Here is a 25,982-nt window from a genome sequence, read left to right on the forward strand (position 1 = left end):
TTAGCCGTCTCTCTTCCAGCTATCTACTGAAGCAAAATTGCTTGAAGTCTGACTGTAGCTTGACATGCCGTGGCCACCGAACGCAAACTCCTCCAGCCACGTAGGGACCTCCTGTTGAGCAATGGTTAAGACTTTTACGAGTTCTCGACGAACGAGTTTTTCATTGATTCCTTTTGTATCGAAAAAGGAAGTTGCTTTTCCAGTGTTGCCACAAAGACCAGTGCGTCCAATCTGGTGAACATATTCGTCGGTGTCGCCTGGGATGTCAAAAGTTTATCACATGAAGAACATTCTCAATGTCTAATCCTTTGGCAGCAACAGAAGTGGCCACGATCACCGGGCACTGGCCAGTGCAGAAATCTTTCAGAGCTTTCTCCCTTTCTGGTTGTTCTCAGTCCCCATGAATGCTTGTTGTCTTTATTGATGAAATCAGCCTTCTTTTTGGTTTTCACAAAAACCATTGTGCGCTCGGAACCGATGCTTTGCAGGATCTCCAGCAGTTTTTTTTTTTTTTTTAACTCCCATTTATTTCTTTTCAAACATTTTTATTAACATTTCAAACAGTTATATAGAAGGATGGGAAGTGTGGGGAAAGGAGAGGAAAGACAAAGGCAGGGTATCATAAAAGAAAAAATAGAGAATTCAAACTATTTACATAGATATTTAGTCTAAGAATAACCATATATAAACATTAGTAATTATAACAAGCGTAATGTTACAAAATAAATAAATAAAGCTGAAAATTTATTACAAGTCTAAAAGACTTAACGAGTCCAGAGGTCAAATTATTTCTACAATGCAAGATATTTAGCGTTCCACAAATCCCATTTTATATGGTATTTATGGAGGAAATTGTTGTTCAAAGCGAACCTTTTTTCAATGGAGCTGTGGAGTTGAATTTTATTAATAATATCCGAAAATTTTGGTGTTTGGGATTTTTTCCACCACAATGCAATTGAGTTTTTAATTACCAGGAAGATATGAATAATTATATATTTAATTGAAGGGTCAACACTCTCGAGTCCTATCGAGAAGAGCGCCATTTGTGGCGTAACTATGAGTTTGATATGTGTAAGAGAATTAATGTGTAGTGTAGCGTCTTTCCAGAGTTTCTTTATTCTTGGGCATGTCCAGAAAATGTGATATAAGTTAGCAGGTGATCCACATCCTCTCCAACAAAGGGGGGAGTTATCTCCATTGATGTGTAAAAGTCGTACCGGTGTGAAATACCATTTTGTGATCAGTTTATAAAAGGACTCATGGAGGGGAATGGAAATATTTGATGCATAAGTGTGCTTGATAGCATTTTCCCATGTTTTCATTGAAAAAGCTCTATTTAAGTCAGATTCCCATCTTCGAAGATAAATATTTTTAGTCTCATTAGTATCTTTATTGAAGTGGCTGTAGATGTTTTTAAGACTCCATCTGTTTTTATGGTTAGTGTTTTTGAATAGGGAAGAAATTATATCAAAGTTTAGGGATCTACTTGATAATAATTTTTGGATATTTTCTTTTAAGATTAAATAAAATAAAAATTGGGAGGAAGGCAGGTTATAAATACGTTTGATTTCGCTGTATGAATAGAATGATTCACCGTTGTAAATGTTGCCTACTGTGTTTATTCCAGCTTCTGACCAAATAGATGGGATCGAAATTTTATAAATTATAGCTATTAAAGACATGGGACAGTTCTTAATTTGACTTAGCCTCGAACCTCCCCTCCCCGGCCTAGTCAGTGACTTCCATGCTGACAAAACCGCTTGAAAAACGGGTTGATGATGTTCCTTTTGAGCTGGTCCTAGTAAATATCTAAAGAAGGAGTCTTGTAAAGAAGTGTTATTGTTCTGAGTTATTTCTAGGTCCAGCCAGGCTACATGGGAATTGTCACAAAACCAGTTTTGGCTATGCCTAATCATAGAAGCCTGGTAATAGGCCAGGATATTTGGCAAGGCAATGCCTCCCCTGCTTTTCTTTTTGTAAAGAACGTTGTTAGCTACCCTTGCCTTTCTGTTATTCCAAATAAAGGATTTTATTAGGTTTTGTATCTTTATTAAGGAGGAGGAATGAATCATCAGAGGAAGAGTTCGAAATAAGTATAGAATTTTTGGCAAAATTATGGATTTCACCACCAGAATTTTACCTAATAGAGACAAGTTTAAGAATTTAAAGCGGGCAAAGTCTTTGGATATGATTTTAGTCAGGTTGTCTATATTCGTAGGGATTAACAAGTGGAATTTATTTGTTAGTGTGATTTCTAAATACGCAATCTCTTTGTCTTCCCATAGATAAATAGTATGCTGTTTAATCTCTTGGGTTAAGTTATGGTTGAGGCAAAAAGGTAGGATTTTAGACTTCTGAGGATTGATTTTAAAGTATGAAATTTTTGAAAAGGAGTCCAAATCTGATTTAAGGGCAGTAATTGATTTTAAAGGATCCTTAATTGTTAAAAAGATATAATCAGCGAATAAGGTAATTTTATGCTGGCGGTGTGGAGTATTAAATCCCGTAATTGAATTATTTAATCGAACCTTTTCAGCCAATGGCTCCATTGCCATGGCAAAGAGCAAAGGTGATAAGGGGCATCCCTGTCTTGTGCCATTTGTTATGGGGAACAATTTCGAAAGATGGTTATTGGTATAAACTTTGGCATTTGGGTCTGAGTATAGTGCAAAAATGGAAGATATAAATTTATCATTGAATCCGAATTTAAATAAAGTTGCTTTGAAGTAATCCCAATTAATTCTATCAAAGGCCTTTTCTGCGTCTAAGGTTACAAAAAGTGAGGGGGTATTCTGGGATTTAACTATGTTTAATATATTTAATATCCTTCTGGTGCCATCTGAAGCCTGCCTTCCTGTGATAAACCCTATTTGGTCATCTTTAATGAGTGAGGGAAGAAAATTTTTCATTCGATCGGCTAAAATTTTGGAATAGATTTTGATATCCCCATTGATTGAGGATATAGGCCTGTAGTTTTGGACCGTCTGAATCCTCCTTATCTTTGGGAATCATAATTATGTTGGCTTGTAGCATTTCTCTGGGGAAGGTTCCAGTTGTGGAAGCGTGATCAAATAAGTGTTTTAATTGAGGGGTGATTATGTGAGAGAAAGTCTTGAAATAGTCGTTTGTGAACCCATCCGGCCCAGGTGATTTTTGGGATTTAAGTTTATTGATAACATTTGTAATTTCTTCTATTTTGAAAGGCCGATTCAAGGATACCAAATCAGAGGGCTCTAACTGTGGGAGATTAAGGTCAGATAGGAAGGAGTTTATTGATTCCATATCTGGGTTAGGAGTTGATCTCCAGCAGTTTTAACCGCTTTCCAAACTCTTCTACTTCAATGATCTGCTGCTCGACGTCACTGCAGGCACCGCCAACTTGTCCGACCGCCACAAACACGTAATCTGGCTTTAAATTTTTTTCGGCAAGCTGCTGTATGTCATCGGGGAATATGCTGTCCTCATACACGTTAGCAGAGTGTGCAATGAGACATGTAGCTAAACCCCCTGTCTTCTTTAAGAAAAGAGGCTTTAAAATTGTAACCTTCTTTATTGATTGCAGATGTGACAGGAAAGGGTGAAACTATAGGATGCAATAACAGGAGCATTTCAGAATATATAACTGCACAGAGCATGAAACACAAATAGTTTGCAATACACAGGTAACATGAGGTATTATACAAACTGATGATTACCTACTTAGTACAACAAACATATTGATAAACACAGGATTATAACACATAGTGCTTACCAACTATGCTTAGAGCAGGCTGTTTAAGGAGCATGAAGAACACGAATGGTGTAGTTTCTCCTAAGATGCATGGAGGAATAATGGCTGCTGTTCCCTTCACAGTGTCATAATAAGACCACAATGCAACAGGAGCAATCCCACAATGCCCTAGGAACTTCCCACAAGACATTGCAAATTAAATTAGAATCTATGCATTAAACGGCCAGCAGGTGGTGCTTTTACCTTACAATATGAAATATAGGAAGGATTAATGCACACAAAAAATACAATGTCTGTAATAACGGTGACATTAAAAAAAATTACTAAACTTTCTAGACAGCAATTATATGGCTGGACAGAACAGGGAAGTGGCACTAAACATCAATTTTTTCCTTTCTTCTTTACTCGGCATTCCTGGACTTGCCAGCAACTTCTGCACATCGCCCAAGAAGCCCATGTCCAGCATCCGGTTGGCTTCATCCAGTACGAAGTACTTCATTTTGCTCAATCCGATCTTCTCCCTGTTGATCACGTCCATTAACCTTCCAGGCGTTGCACAGAGAACATTACATCCCTGAAAGACCTGCCGCAAGCAATAAGATGTCTGCGTTCCCCTGTAGATCATTACTGGGTGCACGATCATCCCGTATGAAAACTTTCGTGCATCTAGGTAAATCTGATTGATCAGCTCTCTGGTAGGTGCAACAATTATCGCTTCTGGTTCCTGAAGATTTTGAAATTGACTCGCTGCAACTCCGTTTTTCATCATATGAGCCAAAATGGGCAACAGAAAGGACGCAATTTTTTCAGATCCGGTCTGCGCACACGCCATTAAGTCACGTCTGGCCGTTATTATAGGAATACTATGCTTCTGTATGGGCGTCAGCTTTATGTAACCCGCCTTATAAACATTTCTGGTTAATAATCAACTCATAATAACTACACAAAGGAAGGACACAGGTAACAGAGCCACAAATCCACACTAATAAAGAAAATCCGACCCGAGGCATCAGGTTCTTAATGTATGTAAGCCGTATAGTAACAAGCAATGTATGTCCCAACAGACATCTAGTCACATTAATAAGTACAGGACTGATCCTCACCCATCATAACTGTAGTGTGGAAGTGGACTGCCAGCCCCTACGCGCGTTTCACATAGGCTTCTTCGGGGGGCCGTGTCAGAGTGTGTCACGAGTGATATTTTATGTGCCTACCCCACCTGGTGCCAATTTTGGGACAAATGAAGCGGCGCATGTGCACGCGACGCGAGCGCCGGAAATTGCATCGCCGTCAGGCCTCCCACGTGACGCGAGGTGTCATGGAGCCATTCCCAAGGGAACCGTGACCCGCAAGCGCCACGCACATGGCACCAGCAGCGATGCTCCGGACAAATCTGGCCTTTATGGAAGAGTGGCAAGATGAAAGCCATTTCTCAAAGATATCCTTAAAAAGTGTTATTTAAAGTTTGCAACAAGCCACCTGGGAGACACACCAAACATGTGGAAGAAGGTGCTCTGGTCAGATGAAACAAAAATCGAACTTTTTGGCAACAATGCCAAACGATATGTTTGGCGTAAAGGCAACACAGCTCATCACCCTGGACACACCATCTCCACTGTCAAACATGGTGGTGGCAGCATTATGGCTTGGGCCTGCCTTTCTTCAGCAGGGACAGGGAAGATGGTTAAAATTGATGGGAAGATTTGATGGAGCAAATTACAGGACCATTCTTGAAGAAAACCTGTTGGAGTCTGCAAAAGACCTGAGACTGGGTTGGAGATTTGTCTTCCAACCAGACAATGATCACAAACATAAAGCAAAATCTACAATGGAATGGTTCCCAAATAAACGTATCCAGGTGTTAGAATGGCCAAGTCAAAGTCCAGACCTCAATCCAATCGAGAATCTGTGGAAAGAGCTGAAAACTGCTGTTCACAAACGATCTCCATCAAACCTCACTGAGCTCGAGCTGTTTGCCAAGGAAGAATGGGCAAGAATTTCAGTCTCTCGATGTACAAAACTGATAGGGACATACCCCAAGCGACTTGCAGCTGTAATCGTAGCAAAAGGTGGTTCAACAAAGTTAAAAGGGCCAAATAATATTGCACGCCCCACTTTTCAGTTTTTGATTTTCCACAAAAATTTTAAATAACCAATAAATTTCGTTCAACTTCACAATTGTGTTCCACTTGTTGTTGATTCTTCACTAGTGTTGAGCGATACCTTCCAATACTTGAAAGTATCGGTATCGGATAGTATCGGCCGATATCCGAAAAATATCGGATATCGCCGATACCCGATACCAATACAAGTCAATGGGACACAAAGTATCGGAAGTGATCCTGGATGGTTCCCAGGGTCTGAAGGAGAGGAAACTCTCCTTCAGGCCCTGGGATCCATATTCATGTGTAAAATAAAGAATAAAAATAAAAAATAGGGATATACTCACCCCTCCGGAGGCCCCTGGACTTTAGCACTGTAACCGGCAGCCTCTGTTCCTAAGAATGAGCACGTGAAGGACCTTCGATGACGTCGCGGCTTGTGATTGGTCGCGTGAGCAGTCACATGAGCGGTCACGCGACCAATCACAAGCTGCGACGTCATCGAAGTTCTTTCACGCGCTCATTCTTAGGAACGGAGGCTGCCGGTTACAGCGCTAAGGTCCAGGGGCCTCCGGAGGGGTGAGTATATCAATGTTTTTTTATTTTTATTCTTTATTTTACACATGAATATAGATCCCGATACCGATTGCCAAAATCGCAAAAATATCGGAACTCAGTATCGGAATTCCGATACCGCAAATATCGGCCGATACCCAATACTTGCGGTATCGGAATGCTCAACACTATTCTTCACCAAAAATTTACATTTGGTATCTTTATGTTTGAAGCATGATATGTGGGAAAAGGTTGAAAAGTTCCAGGGAGCCGAATACTTTCGCAAGGCATTGTAGGAGGCTATGTGGGGCTCATACTGCATATAGAGGCTCATACTGTATTTAGGAAGCTATGTTGGAGCTCACAGTATACATATACTGTATATGGGGGCTATGTGGTTGCTCATATTGTATATAGAGGGGCTATGTGGGGGGCTCACACTGTTTGCAAGGGGCTATGTGGGGAATCATACTGTATGTAGAGGCTGTGTCTGAGCTCATACAGCAATATAGGTGGATGTCAGCATATTTAATTCTGCTTATTATTAAAGGGAACTTGTCAGCAAGATTGTCCTGAGTATCCTACATACAGTGTCCGGTTGGCGCCGTTATACTATACCTTGGTTGGTGAAATGCATCATGTGGTTGCTTAATCTTTATTTTCAGTTAATGAGATTCTTGTGCACCAAGCCGGGCCTGTGGGGGTGTTTATGTGGTGCTCTGCTTAGATGTTCATACTGATGGCTTATGACAGGTCACTGATCCTGCAGGGAAGATACCGTAAGTAGGATGTGTACTGGAAGTCGGTGGCTGCGGCTATAACTGCACGCTATAAGAGAAATGAATATTCAGCGTGCTTCAGAGGCTTCCCAGTGATATACTATACGAGACGTGTCTTGTGTATTATTTCTGGTGATTCCCCACTCCCAAAGGCTGCTCCGACTGAGTGTGGTCCCGACACACTGCCAGTGCAGTGAATATTCATTTCTCTTTAGCAGTGGGCACAGGCTTTAGCTGCAGCCGCCGGCTGCTGCCTCTGTGACCTGCTGCTCCGCCGCTCCCCCTCTCCCACCGTCATTCTGGGACAATGACTCGTGTATAAACCGAGGGGAGCATTTTCAACACAAAAAATGTGCTGAAAAAGTCAGCTTATACACGAGTATCTACGGTAATATGGTAATATTAATTTTGAGTATAATTAATTTCAGTCTATTGGTTCGTCAGTCCCCAACAGTCACAGTCTCTCATGTGGCACCTCAGGAAACTTAATTGCACACCCCTGCTTTAGAGACATGTCATAATGATGGTAATGTTGTGTGCACCCAACTCATTGTGCCCTAGTGGTTTCAGGAGTAATTACTGAGGGTAGCCAATGAAATTCTTCTAGCTGGACACTCTTGGTGACCTATGAAGAAAGAACCTAGGAAGGTTGATGCAACCAACGAATGACTCAGAAAAAAAACAGGTTACGTCATTGTTAGATACTGATTGATTAGCTCATCATGTAGAAGCTGGTGAGATATGCTTGGTAGATAATCTGTGAATCAATCTTCCATGTCATGTCATGTCAGCGAAAGGTGTTATGGATCAAATTAATCAAGATCATTGAAGCATCTGTAAGGGTGTGACAGAGACTGCCATGTGCTCTCCATTCATTAGTATTAAATATGTGCTGTTCCATAGAGTTTTATGAACATTATTGTATTCGCTTAATGTTATTATAATGTGTATGTGCTTTACATCTACTTTGTATAAGATTAGGGAAAGATATAGAAGATAGGATAGGACAATATTGAGAATAGATTACTGGGGCACAATAGAAGTAAAGAAATGAGTGTGCCAGAGTAAGCCTAGTTAGAATAAGGGGCTTTCCAGTTGGGAGAAGCTAGAGATGGGGGTAGCATAGAGCAGTGAGATATAGTTGAGAGACTTCCTGATTAGGATCAGAGGACTAGTGATCTAGTAACGAGAGAGGGAAGACAGATAGCCTTGGGGCTTGAGATTGGTGAGGCAATGAGGGACCCCATTTAGATCTCCATCTAAAGAAGTAACCATTCCAAAGAGGATCTGAGGCCTAAGGCAGGGACTAGGCAGAGCTGAGCGCGCCTTTTACCTTTTTCCAAGGAAAACCAGACAGGGGGAATGGGAGGAAGATGGTGGACCTAGGGGCACGGAAGCCACAGAAGTGAAAGGAACATCTGCGGGACAGAAGTTGTCAGAAGAGAAGCAGGGAGAGCTCATGAATGTAATTGGATGTAAACTGTGTTACTGCTATAGTTGTTTAGCAAGAACATGGAGTTGGGAATTGTTTGTGTGAACCTTGACTGTGGAGCTGAGATCATAGAATCGGAAGGAACCCCGGAGTCAAATGTGAGTTTCCTACTTCGCACATTTTACATGCAACAGATGGGACATTATGTTTCCTTTGTGGGGTGCCAGGGTTTGGGAACGCAGCAGCTCCTCGCCACGACTACCACCCTGGCCACCTCACACATCCTCTTCTGTGTATCGATAAATAGCGAGAAGCTGGAAGTAATTTCTGGAAGAACAGAGTATTACTGTGTACTTCTTCATTAGGAAAAAGGAGCTACATTGCATGTGAAGATAATTGCCCCTAGAGCAGACTCGACGTCTCTAGCTCATAACCAGGGACATTACCTTTCAATGTAAATACAATATTTCCGTGCCACATCAATAATAATCTAATATCCACTGACATATCTAATCACTGGGATTTGTTGAAGTATTCCAGAGTTATTACCACATAAATTGACATGGGTCAGATTTCTAAAATTTGGCTCCGTCACTAAGGGGTTAAATTGTTTTACTCAGTATGGAAATAGGCATATTTGCAGATGACTTGCTTCTATCTGCTTTCATTGCTTTCATTCTGCTGTGAGAGCTTTTATCTTACACAGTGTACAACTTGTTTCCATGGAGCTCAGTCACCAGGGCCAGTGTGCACAGTAGTTAGACTCCAGAAGAGGTGTTAACTTTTGATATCCCAGCCAGCTCTCTCCAGCCTATTAATTTCTATAAAGCAGTTCGCTGCCCATCTCCCCTCCCTTTCAGTCTTTGATCTGGAGCAGATGTTATTAGTCCTGTAAAATCACAAGCCCTTGACCCCCTACCTGACATTGCTTCCAGAGCAGTTCTCTTAATCACTGCTCTCACTTTCCCAGCCATGTGCTTGTTCAAAGGCGTTGTTTTCTTTATATGCAAATATAATAACAGTGTAGATTTCAGAACAAGTCAGCGAGGGACCTGAACGTGTCACACTAGCACGATAAGCTCAGCAGACGAATACTAACCAGAACTGTTATTCACGGAGCAGTGCCAAAATCCCCCAGCAACAAGGAAGTGAAGAGACTGGAGAGCTGTGTGCTGCTGAAGACACATGTTCAGAATAATATTTTACTATGGGTTCAGAAAGGACCTTAGGTTGGTGATAAGCTGTGAAGTGACTGTATACTGTATATCTTAGTTCCTTATTAGAATAAATGGTCAAAAATCTTGTTTAACAGGGATGTGTGGAGTTTTTATATCCACTGTTCTTGGCTGAAATCAGCCTGTGTCATGCTGCCCGTGGCTTGGATAGCATGAATCGGCTATAATGTTCCCATTATGTAAGCATAGTGTTTTGTAGCTACTGTTGTGTGTGTATGCTTATAAGGAATGGGTCCTTCAGTGTCCATATTATGGATGTTTGCCATGGTATCTGTCCACCATAGGGAACTATTAACAAAAAGCATGGTATTTGTATTTTTATGGTGGGATCAGTCTGGTAGAATTTGTCCATTCATGTAGCAGTGCTGTACTTCACGTGCTGACACTCCATCATCTTATAGAGTTAGTACAAGACCATTTTATGTCTTCTTTTTGGACCATCTGAAAGGGCGTTATTTGTGGCCCTGTAGTGCTCGATCACACAACATATTTCGCTGTTATTATTTCGCTTCTAGTTTTCCACGCTCTGACTGCAACGTTCTATTTTTACATAAACACATTGCAGCAAAATGTATATTCGCTTGATCTGGACAGTTGCTGTCTATTGCATCATGTCTTGTGTACCAAGGCTGGAAAGTTACTGCCCTTTGGCCAAATGTGATGTTTATAGCCAGCTGGAAAGGTCACTGTCACAGACATATTTCCTTACACAGAGAAATTCATAGCATTAATGGCATATTGTGACAGGCTGCCCAGCCATTCCATCCTTTAACGCTACAAGCAACGTTCTTCTTCTTGAAATTGCTTTATATGAAGTGACGAAGGGGCAGCAAGTCAGCTACCTTAGAGAGTCCTAACAAAACCAGTCCATGAGAAGCGGTGTCATCGGTGAGGATATTGCCCGAACATACGTCTCCTGTGCACACGTGTATAGAAGAAATAAAATATAGAAGGCTTATATCAATTCTTCATTTATTCTTTTGAGGAGATGTCACAATGTGATCTTCAGATTACTAAAACATTGCTTTGGTATACTGTATAGTACTTACTATACCAAGGTATGATTGCCTTTAGGCAGTGCCTTTTAACAGGCAATTAGCCAAGGCAGGCATAGAGGCACGCAACCACAGTACCATAGCTATCGGGACAGTTAGGTTAAGGAGGCCCCATCCACAAAAGGGCCCCACCCGGAGCTGCCGCTACCTTTAACTGTATCACATGCGCAGATGTAGTTAAGCTGTGTGGTAGAGCAAGGAGACGTGATCTCCCTGCACTACCGCTCTACTTTCTGTAGGTCTGTTTTATGCTAATAGAACATCAGGGTGGTGTAAAGACAGAAGAGCCGGCACACGCACGTCGGTGATCAATGAGTGGAACAGACTGCCACAAGAAGTGAGTTCTCCTTTAATGGAAGTCTTCAAACAGAGACTGAACAGACATCCGTCTGAGATGGTTTAGTGAATCCTGTATTGAGCAGGGGGTTGGACAAGATGACCCTGGGGATCCCTTCCAACTCTAACAATCTATGATTCTAAGAACTTGTGTGAGTATGGCATTAATGTCCCATGGGGAACAAATTGGCAAAGGAAAAAGTCAGTGTGATCTCACATGCCTAGCAGTAATTACAGCACGGACACACGTAGGAGACCCTCTAATCACTGGGTCTAACAGTGCTGAGTATTAAGCTATTGGTCTCTGTTTCTCTCCATGTTGTTGTGTCAGTACTGCCGTAGCATGTCCTCCCTGCTCTGTGCAAACCAAGAAAAAATGGCTGATCATAGTTTGGAATGCCTAAGGCTGGGGCTGAGACAATGAGCAGTTTGAGAGAATGGAAGGATTCAATTGCTTCTTGGGTGAGATTGTAGGGGTTTGATGACAAGCAGTCATAGAGTGTTGGCATCATTTGTGAAGCAGATCTTATCCAAAGCCTACAGTAGGTCACCAAGCCTAGGAAAGTGCGTAGATGCTGGTGTGACCTGGGCAAAGGGAGATTTTGAATTGCCTGTTTTCTCTCTTTAGTCAGGTGTCTTGTACTTTCAGCAATACAATGTCCTAAAAATGTCAGCTTTTGTTTGCAATACTGTAATTTGTCACGTGAGACCTTGCAACCCTTCTCTGTCAAAAAGCACAGCAAGGACATCTGGTCCGGGCAGCAGAGCAGGAGGTCATCCACGTACTGTAAAAGTACAATCTGTGGATGAGGTGGTTGCCACTGCTCAAGGATCCCTGCCATCGCTGTTGAATAGATGGTAGGGGAGTTCTTTCCCCTTCGTAAGAGGACCGTCCAACAATATTGTTTACCTTCGTGAGTAAAAGAAAAAAAGATACTGACAGTCAGAGTGCAGCGGTACAGAGAAGAAAGCATTTGCCAAATCAATGACTGTGAAACATTTTGACGTCGCTGGGATCTGTGACAGTAAGGTGTCTGGGTTAGGGACAATTGAGGTTACACTCTCTGTAACATCATTAATAGCCCTTAAGTTATTAACCATTCTGTAAGTGTTAGGGGAAGCCTTTGGTCCTTTTTTCTTAATGGGATACAAAGGGGTGTTGCGGGCGGAAGATCTTTGCACCAGAACCCCTGCCTTAACATAATCTTTAATATCCCTGCTCAGGGCCATTGATTTAGCTAGTCTCAAGGGGTATTGCTTTAAACAAGAAGGAGTGGTTCAATTTAACCCCTTAAGCCCCGAGGGTGGTTTGCACGTTAATGACCAGGCCAATTTTTACAATTCTGACCACTGTCCCTTTATGAGGTTATAACTCTGGAACGCTTCAACGGATCTTGGCGATTCTGACATTGTTTTCTCGTGACATATTGTACTTCATGTTAGTGGTAAAATTTCTTCGATATAACTTGCGTTTATTTGTGAAAAAAACGAATATTTGGCGAAAATTTGGAAAATTTCGCAATTTTCCAACTTTGAATTTTTATGCCCTTAAATCACAGACATATGTCACACAAAATACTTAATAAATAACATTTCCCACATGTCTACTTTACATCAGCACAATTTGGGAACCAAAATTTTTTTTTGTGACGGAGTTATAAGGGTTAAAAGTTGACCAGCAATTTCTCATTTTTACAACACCATTTTTTTTTAGGGACCACATCTCATTTGAAGTCATTTTGAGGGGTCTATATGATAGAAAATACCGAAGTGTGACACCATTCTAAAAACTGCACCCCTCAAGGTACTCAAAACCACTTTCAAGAAGTTTATTAACCCTTCAGGTGTTTCACAGGAATTTTTGGAATGTTTAAATAAAAATGAACATTTAACTTTTTTTCACACAAAATTTATTTCAGCTCCAATTTGTTTTATTTTACCAAGGGTAACAGGAGAAAATAGACCCCAAAAGTTGTTGTACAATTTGTCCTGAGTACGCTGATACCCCATATGTGGGGGTAAACCACAGTTTGGGCGCATGGCAGAGCTTGGAAGCAAAGGAGCGCCATTTGACTTTTCAATGCAAAATTGACTGGAATTGAGATGGGACGCCATGTTGCATTTGGAGAGCCCCTGATGTGCCTAAACATTGAAACCCCTAACAAGTGACACCATTTTGGAAAGTAGACCCCCTAAGGAACTTATCTAGATGTGTGGTGAGCACTTTGACCCAACAAGTGCTTTACAGAAGTTTATAATGCAGAGCCGTAAAAATAAAAAATCATATTTTTTCACAAAAATGATCTTTTCACCCCCAATTTTTTATTTTCCCAAGGGTGAGAGAAGAAATTGGACCCCAAAAATTGTTGTGCAATTTGTCCTGAGTACGCTGATACCCCATATGTGGGTGTAAACCATTGTTTGGGCGCAGGGCAGAGCTCGGAAGGGAAGGAGCGCCATTTGACTTTTCAATGCAAAATTGACTGGAATTGAGATGGGACGCCATGTTGCATTTAGAGAGCCCTTGATGTGCCTAAACATTGAAACCCCTAACAAGTGACACCATTTTGGAAAGTAGACCCCCTAAGGAACTTATCTAGATGTGTGGTGAGCACTTTGACCCAACAAGTGCTTTACAGAAGTTTATAATGCAGAGCCGTAAAAATAAAAAATCATATTTTTTCACAAAAATGATCTTTTCACCCCCAATTTTTTATTTTCCCAAGGGTAAGAGAAGAAATTGGACCCCAAAAATTGTTGTGCAATTTGTCCTGAGTACACTGATACCCCATATGTGGGTGTAAACCATTGTTTGGGCGCAGGGCAGATCTCAGAAGGGAAGGAGCGCCATTTGACTTTTCAATGCAAAATTGACTGGAATTGAGATGGGACGCCATGTTGCGTTTGGAGAGCCCCTAATGTGCCTAAACATTGAAACCCCCCACGAGTGACACCATTTTGGAAAGTAGACCCCTTAAGGAACTTATCTAGATGTGTGGTGAGCACTTTGACCCAACAAGTGCTTTACAGAAGTTTATAATGCAGAGCCGTAAAAATAAAAAATCATATTTTTTCACAAAAATGATCTTTTCACCCCCAATTTTTTATTTTCCCAAGGGTGAGAGAAGAAATTGGACCCCAAAAATTGTTGTGCAATGTGTCCTGAGTACGCTGATACCCCATATGTGGGTGTAAACCATTGTTTGGGCGCAGGGCAGAGCTCGGAAGGGAAGGAGCGCCATTTGACTTTTCAATGCAAAATTGACTGGAATTGAGATGGGACGCCATGTTGCATTTAGAGAGCCCTTGATGTGCCTAAACATTGAAACCCCTAACAAGTGACACCATTTTGGAAAGTAGACCCCCTAAGGAACTTATCTAGATGTGTGGTGAGCACTTTGACCCAACAAGTGCTTTACAGAAGTTTATAATGCAGAGCCGTAAAAATAAAAAATCATATTTTTTCACAAAAATGATCTTTTCACCCCCAATTTTTTATTTTCCCAAGGGTAAGAGAAGAAATTGGACCCCAAAAATTGTTGTGCAATTTGTCCTGAGTACACTGATACCCCATATGTGGGTGTAAACCATTGTTTGGGCGCAGGGCAGAGCTCAGAAGGGAAGGAGCACCATTTGACTTTTCAATGCAAAATTGACTGGAATTGAGATGGGACGCCATGTTGCGTTTGGAGAGCCCCTGATGTGCCTAAACATTGAAACCCCCCACGAGTGACACCATTTTGGAAAGTAGACCCCTTAAGGAACTTATCTAGATGTGTGTTGAGCACTTTGACCCAACAAGTGCTTCACAGAAGTTTATAATGCAGAGCCGTAAAAATAAAAAATCATATTTTTTCACAAAAATGATCTTTTCACCCCCATTTTTTTATTTCCCCAAGGGTAAGAGAAGAAATTAGACCACAAAAGTTGTTGTGCAATTTATAAGTACAGTTTATAACGCAGAGCCGTGAAAATAAAAATTATTTTTTTTTTCACAAAAATGATTTTTTAGCCCCCAGTTTTGTATTTTCACAAGGGTATCAGGATAAATTGGACCCCAAAAGTTGTTGTCCAATTTGTCTGGAGTACGCTGATACCCCATTTGTGGGGGGGGACCACTGTTTGGGCGCATGACAGAGCTCGGAAGGGAAGGAGCGCCATTTGGAATGCAGACTTAAATGGATTGGTCTGCAGGCGTCACGTTGCATTTGCAGAGCCCCTGATGTACCCAAACAGTACAAACCCCCCACAAGTGACCCCATATTGGAAACTAGACCCCCCAAGGAACTTATCTAGATGTGTTGTGAGAACTTTGAACCCCCAAGTGTTTCACTACAGTTTATAACGCAGAGCCGTGAAAATATATATATTTTTTTTCACAAAAATGAAATTTAGCCCCCAGTTTTGTATTTTCACAAGGGTATCAGGATAAATTGGACCCTAAAAGTTGTTGTCCAATTTGTCCTGAGTACGCTGATACCCCCTATGTGGGGGGGAACCACTGTTTGGTCGCATGACAGAGCTCGGAAGGGAAGGAGCGCCAGACTTAAATGGATTGGTCTGCAGGCGTCACGTTGCATTTGCAGAGCCCCTGATGTACCCAAACAGTACAAACCCCCCACAAGTGACCCCATATTGGAAACTAGACCTCCCAAGGAACTTATCTAGATGTGTTGTGAGAACTTTGAACCCCCAAGTGTTTCACTACAGTTTACAACGCAGAGCCGTGAAAATAAAACATATTTTTTTTCCCACAAAAATGATTTTTAGCCCCCCAAATTTTTATTTTCCCAAGGATAACAAGAGAACTTGGACCCCAGAAGTTGTTGTTCAATTTGTCCCTAGTACGCTGATACCCCATATGTTGGGGTAAACCCCTTTTTGGACGCACGGGAGAGCTCGGAAGGGAAGGAGCACTGTTTTACTTTTTCAACGCAGAATTGGCTGGAATTGAGATTGGACGCCATGTCGCGTTTGGAGAGCCCCTGATGTGCCTGAACAGTGGAAACTCCCCAATTCTACCTGAAACCCTACCCCTAACCTCACCCCTAACCGTTTACTGAACATTTTCTGACAGTCATAAGTGCCACGTATATAAGTGCCACGTATATAAGTGCCACGTATTTAAGAGCCACGTATTTAAGTGCCACGTATTTAAGTGCCACGTATTTCAGTGCCACGTATTTCAGTGCCACGATATTTCAGTGCCAAGATATTTCAGTGCCACGATATTTCAGTGCCACGTATTTCAGTGCCACGTATTTCAGGCACTGAAAAATACGTGGCACGTAAATACTTCAGTGCCACGATATTTCGGTGCCACGATATTTCAGTGCCACGTATTTCAGTGCCACGTATTTCAGGCACTGAAAAATACGTGGCACGTAAATACGTGGCACGTAAATACGTGGCACTGAAATACGTGGCACTTAAATACGTGGCACTTAAATACGTGGCACTTAAATGCGTGGCACTTAAATACGTGGCACTTAAATACGTGGCACTTAAATACGTGGCACTTATATACGTGGCCACTGAAATATCGTGGCACTTATATACGTATATACGTATATAAACGTATATTTCAGTGCCACGTATTTCAGGTTAGGGGTAGGGTTAGGGGTAGGGTTAGGGTTTTTTGTTTTTTTCTTGTTTTCTTGTGTTTTTCTATAAAAACGCATGCGTTTTACCGCGTTTACATGCATTTTTTCACACATGCGGTTTTTTAAAAAAACGCATGCAGATAAAAACGCAAGTGTGAAACCAGACTAAAAGATGCTTTTTATAGCAAAAAAGTTTTTGCGTCTCCAAATTTTGAGACCTATAATTTTTCCACATTTTGGTCCACAGAGTCATGTGAGGTCTTGTTTTTTGCGGGACGAGTTGACGTTTTTATTGGTAACATTTTCGGACACGTGACCATTTTTTATCACTTTTTATTCCGATTTTTGTGAGGCAGAATAACCAAAAACCAGCTATTCATGAATTTCTTTTGGGAGAGGCGTTTATACCCTTCCGCGTTTGGTAAAATTGATAAAGCAGTTTTATTCTTCGGGTCAGTACGATTACAGCGATACCTCATTTATATCATTTTTTTTATGTTTTGACGCTTTTATACGATAAAAACTATTTTATAGAAAAAATAATTATTTTGGCATCGCTTTATTCTGAGGACTATAACTTTTTTATTTTTTTGCTGATGATGCTGTATGGCGGCTCGTTTTTTGCGGGACAAGATGACGTTTTCAGCGGTAACATGGTTATTTATATCCGTCTTTTTGATCGCGTGTTATTCCACTTTTTGTTCGGCGGTATGGTAATAAAGCGTTGTTTTTTGCCTCGTTTTTTTTTTTTTTTCTTACGGTGTTTACTGAAGGGGTTAACTAGTGGGCCAGTTTTATAGGTTGGGTCGTTACGGACGCGGCAATACTAAATATGTGTACTTTTATTGTTTTTGTTTGTTTTTTTTAGATAAAGAAATGTATTTATGGGAATAATATTTTTTTTTATTATTATTTATTTAGGAATTTTTTTATTTTTTTTTACACATGTGGAAATTTTTTTTTTTACTTTTTTACTTTGTCCCAGGGGGGGACATCACAGATCTCAGATCTGATAGTGTGCACAGCACTCTATCAGATCCGCGATCATACTTTCATCGGAGCAGGCTGCAGCTTTCATCTGCAGCCTGCTCCGACCCGGAAGTGCTCCCTGCAGGACCCGGATACAGCCCCTCGGCCATTTTGGATCCGGGGCCTGCAGGGAGAAGACGTTCGGTACGAGGTGAGTACATCACCTTGTACCGATCGTCTCAGGGAAGCACGCAGGGAGCCCCCTCCCTGCGCAATGCTTCCCTATACCGCCGGTACACCGCGATCATGTTTGATCGCGGTGTGCCGGGGGTTAATGTGCCGGGGGCGGTCCGTGACCGCTCCTGACACATAGTGCCGGATGTCAGCTGCGATATGCAGCCGACACCCGGCCGCGATCGGCCGCGCTCCCCCCGTGAGCGCGGCCGATCGCGTATGACGTACTATCCCGTCACCGGGAATTAAGGCCCACCCCACCTCGACGGTATAGTACGTCATACGGGCTTAAGGGGTTAATCATGACAGGGGGAAATGGGCAGCCGACCCACATCAGTTTTTCCCCTTGCCCAAACTGTGTCAGGCACCTGACTCATTTCCCCATCCTCAGACATTTTGGTGTCAGGCGTTACTTTTACTTAAGTTGTAATCAGGATTTCCTAGTTAGGAGTCCACTCATATGTTTCGCCCCACTTGAGCTGAACCCCTCGCTATGCCTCCTGACAACCCAGTGGTGCCCTGCAATCATGATTCAGATAGCCCCTTCACTCTGTCTAATGACTTAAAAAATAATTATTTTATTTATGTAGTGGTAACATTCCCCGCAGCACTTTATAATTAAGTGGAGGCATGAACTTACAATAAAGACACCACAAAGTAACACATAGTTCCACAGTTACCGGAGGAGTGAGGGCCTTGTTCGAAAATGTGATGCTGAGTCACAAATGTGACGCTGAGTCACTACTCACGGACAAGCCATGAGACAGAGTAGTCAAGAGGTTCGGGGTCAGATTCCAAGAGAGCGCGTTATAAACAGAAGGGTAAGACAAAGGCGTAGGCAAGTCAGAATTCCAGGAGTGTAGCAAATCAAGACAAAGGGTCTCTCACTCACTCTGTTCAGAATACAGTGAGTGGTGGAATCGTGACAAGCTTATAATCTATAGCTCAAAGATCATTATTTGGACAGCTGACCATCTAAAGAGTTAAATAGGATCCAAGTTATCTATAATTCCAGCCATTTCAACTGGAGCACTGTTAGTTTGAACTTTTTTTTTAATATAAAGTCTTTCACTATCCCTCTGTCATCCACCAACTTTAGGCTCCCATGTTTAAAAAAATATACTCTATAGGCATTCCAAGAGAGACGGATATACAAGCTGTGTATCTACAGACCAAATAAAAACGTAAATTGTCAGCAAATCAGTAATCCAAGAACATTTAACCCCTTAACGACTGCCAATACGTCTTTTAACGGTGGCAGTTAAGGGTACTTATTCCTCAGCGCCATTAAAAAGCTGCGCTGAGGAACAAGTACCCTTAACTGCCACCGTAAGGGTATAGTGCCCCCTCAAGCATCGGAAAAATCTCCAGGGTCTCAGCTACCGGGGGTAGCTGAGACCCCGGAGAACATGATCGGGGTTGGTTTTTACCGGCCCCTATCATATATTCTCCATTATTTACCAAATGACGGCGAACACATGTGCATTGCGCCCGCCAAGATCTGCCTGCCTGCACCTGGCAAACGCTGAAAATTTTCTCATTGGCTGCTGGCTTTTGGTTACCGTGATAGACCCTACCACAGTGATCAAAAGCCCCAATATTAGTAAATATGGCAGCACTTGGGCTGTGCTTCTCTTTTCTCTCCTTGTAGTTGTTCTGGGAGAGAAGAAAGATACACTATGTCCGAGTGCTGTCCTGTCATAAAAGAAAAAGTGACAAAAAATAATTTCTACGTCCGCGTCTCCAAACCCCCTAAACCTCATTGATTACTCCCCCCCCCCATTCTGTGTCATCCCTGTTTTCAGATTAAAAATTTTTTTGATAATTTTTATTTTTCTAATTGTTTGCTCTTAGGGTTAGGGTTACGCTTATTAGGATTAGGGTTACGCTTATTAGCGTTAGAGTTACACTTATTAGGGCTAGGTAGTAAAAAAAATACTAGTGTTAGATTAGGGTTAGGTTTTTCAAAGGCAGGTGAATAAAGCAATGGCCTGCAGAACATTTAGCATGGAGCAAGCATCCAGCCTCCTTTGCTCTGGCAGTTCTGTCGGTGAAACAGAATCAACCCCTGAAGTAGAGCAATTTTCAGTGAATGACGATGACTCTTCCTTCACGGGAGCCCGATGGTAGCGGGGTTGGTCATCACTGCTGAATCTTCAGATGAAGGACCAAGTACCTTAGTCCCCCCACCTCTGTCGTGTCATGACAGTTCATTTTCCACTCAAATTCACCCTTTTTTAGCAGCCCCTAGAATAATATTAGATGTTAGCAATTTCCTCCCTTTGATTTTTTCAAAATTTTCGTTAGCCCAGAAGTCCTACAATTGATTGTCCATCAAACAAATTTATACCCAACAATATATCTCCCAAAGACCCACTGCCTTTCATTCCTATTCCTGGATCCCCACAAGTGTCCCCGAAATAAAACAATTTTTGGGCTTTACCCTGACCATGGGATTGGTAAAAAAAAACATGCTCCGCTCCTTCTGGGCAACAAATTCTGTCCACAGCACCCCTGTATTTGCAGCCATCATGTCCCAAACCCGTTATCAAGCATCAAGCATTCTGCCAATTCATCCCCTCCAAGCGAGCCAAATACGGCATCAACTGTATAAAATGTGTGAGAGCACATCAGGCTACATATCCACTTTCCTAATATTTGAAGGTAGGGACTGCAAAAATCAGCTCCCCAAACTGCCCTCAGACAATCGGCCTCCCAGGCAAAATTGCCCGGGAGCTAATGACACCCTTTCTCCATCAAGGGTACCATGCCTACACTGACAATTGTTACAAAAGCATCCCCCTATACAAATCCCTCCAAACTTGCAAATACAGGGGCCTGAGGGATGGTCATGAAAAACCGAGTGGGGTTTCCGTGACAGTTGGCGTTCAGATGTTTGGAGAAGGGGGCATCATTCTCACTCGCAAGTGACCAACGTCTTGCAGTGAAGTGGAATGACAGGAAGGACATCTACATGCTAACTACTCTGCATGCAGACCCCTCTGTGATGGTAATAGACAGGGGCGCCACCAGGGACAAGCAAAAAACAATCTGTGTCACAAATTACAATAAATTCATGGGTGGCGTTGACCTATCAGACCAGATGCTGCAACCATACCTGGTGAAGCAAAAGACCAGGGCCTGGAACAAAATGGTGGCAATTTACTTCATCCAGATTGCTTCCTACAATAGTTTTGTTTAATACAAAAAATTCCAAGGACCGCTCACTTTCCTCCAGTTCCAGGAGAAAATTGTTGATTATCTCATATTTGAGTCGATGGCACAGGGGGAAGCCTTCGAGTCTGAGGATGTTCGGAGACTTGCAGAGCGTCATTTTCCTTGCCCTATCCCTGCTACTCCCACCCAAAAGTATCCTCAAAAAGAACCGTGTTTGTAGAAAGCATGGTAGAAGGAATGATTTCTGGTACTATTGCCCCACGTGCCCATCCGAACCAGGTCTTTGTATCTCCCCCTGTTTTGAGGCCTACCACACATCTTACAATTATTAGTTGTTTATTTTCAAATAATTTATGTTTTCTGCTTAGTGGGCCCCAGTAGAGTAATGTTTATGGAACAAGTAATGAAGAGAATATTTTCATCAGTAAATCCCATTTTACCCCATTTCACGATTAATTCCAGGACTTGATCAATGGCATAAAAAAACGACTATTCAGACAAATTCTCGTCCACATAATCACGTCTGTACACTCACAAATGTTCTTGAAAAGTCAGGTTATCTGAAAATTAATTCTAGGACTTGATTACTCACAAACATTTTTGACCATTTATCTTAGTTTGATGGTTTTTACAACTATATCTTGATAGAGAAAACTATTGCTTCCATTTATATTACTTATATTTACAGTATGTTGGTTATATGGCCATGATTATTTTATTGGAGGAACTTTAATAATGAGGCTGTTTCCGGACTTATACACTATAGGCTTTACTGCATAGTTCTTGCTGAACCTCCTGTACCAGACAATACTTTTTGGATTCTGTAGGGAATTGTTTGTTTTGTGCATATAACAGTTCCTACCTTGACGGGGGGAGCTCGCTATGGTGTACCACGTCTATTGGCACAGTCGTCTCTCATATAGGGATTGATGGAGATAAACGGACTTTGTACGACCAGTCTCTCAAAGTCTCCGTCATTCTAGCCCTATTGATGTTGTTTCATTGTTGGAAAAAAACTCAGCTTTGCCACATAGTTGGCTGCATTTTCCTCCACATTTTGCCCTTCATTCCAGTACAGTTTATTCTTCCTGCAACAATATACGCAAATGCGGGACAACTGTTTTGCTAGCAAGACCAAGTTTTATAATCAGCCAATGTGTTTTTAGGAGCATGGCTCCTAAGTAATAATTCCTAGAAGGAGTTTCTTATTTGCTTAATGTATCTGTAAGCTTTGAATGGGTTCTGGAATTTCTACAATTTTACCCTAAAGACCAAATGGTGCGTCCAGAACTCACATTGGTGCCATATTGGATGTACTTTTGAACACAAAAAAAACTAGTGCAATAAAATTTGAGGTGTCTTCCTCAGAATGTGCAAAAGAAAATCATATAAGAGATAGTGAAAAAAATGCAAATTGTAAATGTTCAAACTTGTGTTGCATCAACTGCATAAAAAATAGTGGTATTAAACAACTCACTACCTCCCTAGGTAAATACACTAGAGGGTATAATTTACAAAAAAAGACATTTATGGGGGATTTCTGTTTCTCTTTAACCACACAGGCTCTGCAAATATGACAATCTATTTCAAATAAAGCCAAATTTGTGTTCCAAAATTCACATGCCGTTTGTCCAAACAGAACTTTTTGACTACATATGGGGTATCACTGCTCTCATAAGAAAGTAGGTAACCAATTTTAGGGTCCACTTTTTGATATAATCTCTGGTAAAAGTGAGAAATCCGGGGCTAAAGCAAGACTTTTGTGAAAAAAATGTACTTTTTCAATAAGACGACCTATCAATTTCTGTGTTGTACCTGTGGGTTCAAAATGCTCACTATACCCCTTGATAAAATCCTTGAGGGGTGTGTTTTCCAAAATGGAGTCAGTTGTGGGGGTTTCGGCTGTTTAAGTACATTAGGGGCCCTGCAAATGCGACATGGAGCCCCCCATGTCTTTCAGAGAAATTAATCTTCCAAAATATTCCAAATATTGCTCCTTCTGTTCCGAGCGCTGCTGTTTATCCAAACAGAACTTTTTGACTACATGTGGGGTATCGCCACGCTCGTAAGAAAGAGGGTAAAAATTGTGGGGTCCACTATTTAGTGTAATCTCTGGCAAAAGTGAGAAATCCAGGGCTAAAACAAGATTTTTGTTAAAAAAAATTTACTTTTTCTATATGAAGACCTAATGTTTTCACATTATGTGTCATACCTGTGGGTTCAAAATGCTCAATATACCCCTGGATAAAATCCTCGAAGACTGTAGTTTCCAAAATGGGGTCAGTTGTGGGGCATTTCTGCTGTTTAGGAACATCAGGGGTTCTCCAAAACAGACATGGCATCCACTCTCTATTCTAGACAATTTTAGATCAAAAAGTCAAACTGCGCTCCTTCCTTCCGACCTCTGCCGTGTGCCCAAGCTGTGTTTTGTTCACACATTTTGGGTAACGGCATGCTCAGGAGAAATTGCACAATAAATTTTATAGTTAATTTTCTCTTTTTACCCTTCTGAAAATAAAAAATTGGCTGCTTAATTAAAATTTTGGTTAAAAAAAGTAAAATGTTGCTTCAGTTCCTGTGAAGCACATAAAGAGTTAATAAACTTCTTGAGTGTGGTTTTGAGCACCTTGACATGTGCAGTTTTTACAATGGTGTCACTTTGGGGTATTTTCTGTCATATAGACCCCTTAAAGTAACTTCAAATATGAGATGGTCCCTAAAAATAATGGTTTTGTAAATATGTTTCCAAAATTGTGCAGATGTAAAGTAGACATCTGATTTAAGCGGATAAGAATTCAAAGTTAGAAAATTGCTTACATTTTTTAATTTTCTTCAAATTTCCATTTTTGTTAGAAATAAACACAAGTCATAGCAAAGAAATTTTACCATGAAGTACAATATGTCATGAAAAAACAATCTCAGAATCAGTGGGATCCATTGAAGCGTTCCCGAGTTATTCCACATAAAGTGACAGTTTCAAATTGTAAAATTTTGCTTGGTCATTAAGGTAAATATTGGCTCTGTCACTAAGGGGTTAAGGTTATGTTAGAAAAGTAGTTACTGAGACTTCCATAATAATATTAGAGGCAGATATTCTCTTTCAGTTATAACTGGATAACACATACAGCGCCCTCTGGTGGTTCAAGAGATATTTATGTGTAACTGATCAATAATGTGACTGGTCTTGTTTGTTATGCCACGGACACTGGATCTAATTGATATTCATGAAGGTGTGATCTGTACATAGCCTACAGCCAAAAAGAAATACGAAGCAGATCAGCATTGGTATAAATTAGAACCATGCACACCGCATTAAAATCTTTCCTTCAGCAGCAAGTAACGTCAAAATATATTCCATTATCACATATAAGAATAAGAAACTCAGGTCTGTGCCAGCAAAGCCTGTACATTAGCCCATTAAGTCCTAATGGTTTTGCCTTTCAGTGATGTAAGGATTCTATGTCCCCTTCCACCATAATGGTCTTAGTACTGAACTTTGAACTTTCTCATGACTTCCATATGAAAAACTGGTGGCATGGTGCCCAGCTATTTCCTTGAGTCCCAAATTGATTGAATGAAGAGACAGTGCACATGCGCCACCACCATTTGATTCACAACAGACACAAGTCTTCCTTTGTAGCCATCCATGAGAGGTCACAACTGTTGGACCCTCACAGACCTTGACCAGTGTTAACTTGTTATAACCGAAATATGCCTTTAATGAACCACCACTCTCTCCCATGTTAACATGCTAATCCTGTCCGTCCGGTCCGATGGGCGTAGTTACTGCAGTCTCCATCCCTCCTCCCATCTTCTCTATCCCCACTATGCTCTACCCTATTGCAGTCAGAGCCTAAATCACAACAGCGCATGCGCACTTATGTTTTTGGCTTTGACCGCAATAGGGCAAAGCAATGTGCGCAGGCACGAGCCGCTGGTTTCTCTGTGTAGGTGCGATATTTCGCTGGGCTTTGTGGATGAAACAGAAGGCGTCATCTACGTCAGTTACAGCAGGAGGATGACTATCAGCAGCAGGGAAGAGGAATAGAGAAGCCAGGAGGAGGAATGGAAACCACATTGGACTGGACCCATTGGACTGGACAAACAGGGTTAACATACAGTACTGGAGAACTTCAAAAGGTTTTTTGGGGGCATACAGGAGGAGTCAGGGGGTTGTGTAACCATTGGTGGACTGCAGCACAGGTGCTGACTAAGGTCATAGTTTTAGTTGACACAGGACATAACTGGTGACAGGTTCCCTTTAATTGGTGTGAGAAAGTCACTGGTAAAGTGTTGGAGTGGAAATATGTTTTGCTCCACTTATTGGCTTCAGTGATGTATAACCCAGAGCTTTTCCTCCAGCGCATTAAGAGCTGCGAGGGGATAACATCTAATTTTTTTTATTGGCTGGGTTTTATGTGGACATCCATAGAGCGGGTGGGAGGTTGTCCACCTTGTCTCCACCCCAGAGTGTGGTCTAGGGCTAAAATAGCTGGCCTCCAGAGGCAGTAGATGTAGAATGTCTGTAGAGGAGCACTCCAGAGAAATGGTTGTGCTGGAACTAATCTGAACTGTGTGTTACGCTAACTGTGAGCGGAAGGAACCCCGCTATCCAAAGGACTGTGCTTTGTGCTATCATTTTGTTTTGTTTTCCTGTTTTGCCCAGAGGGCTGTGTTTGTTTGACTCTCATAGTTGTGGTCTATCTATGATGTCAATTAAAGGCCTCTCTCATCTTTTTAAGTGGGAGAACTTGCACAATTAGTGGCTGACTAAA

The 25,982-nt window shown here is 41.5% G+C and overlaps 1 pseudogene; it reads right to left on the reverse strand.

Moving 5' to 3' along the window:
- Positions 1-21,364, reverse strand: LOC143817611 (putative ATP-dependent RNA helicase DDX4; annotated as a pseudogene).
- Positions 21,365-25,982: the final 4,618 nt, after the last annotated feature.

This window comes from Ranitomeya variabilis, chromosome 3 (assembly GCF_051348905.1).
Source record: "Ranitomeya variabilis isolate aRanVar5 chromosome 3, aRanVar5.hap1, whole genome shotgun sequence".
Taxonomy (NCBI): domain Eukaryota; kingdom Metazoa; phylum Chordata; class Amphibia; order Anura; family Dendrobatidae; genus Ranitomeya; species Ranitomeya variabilis.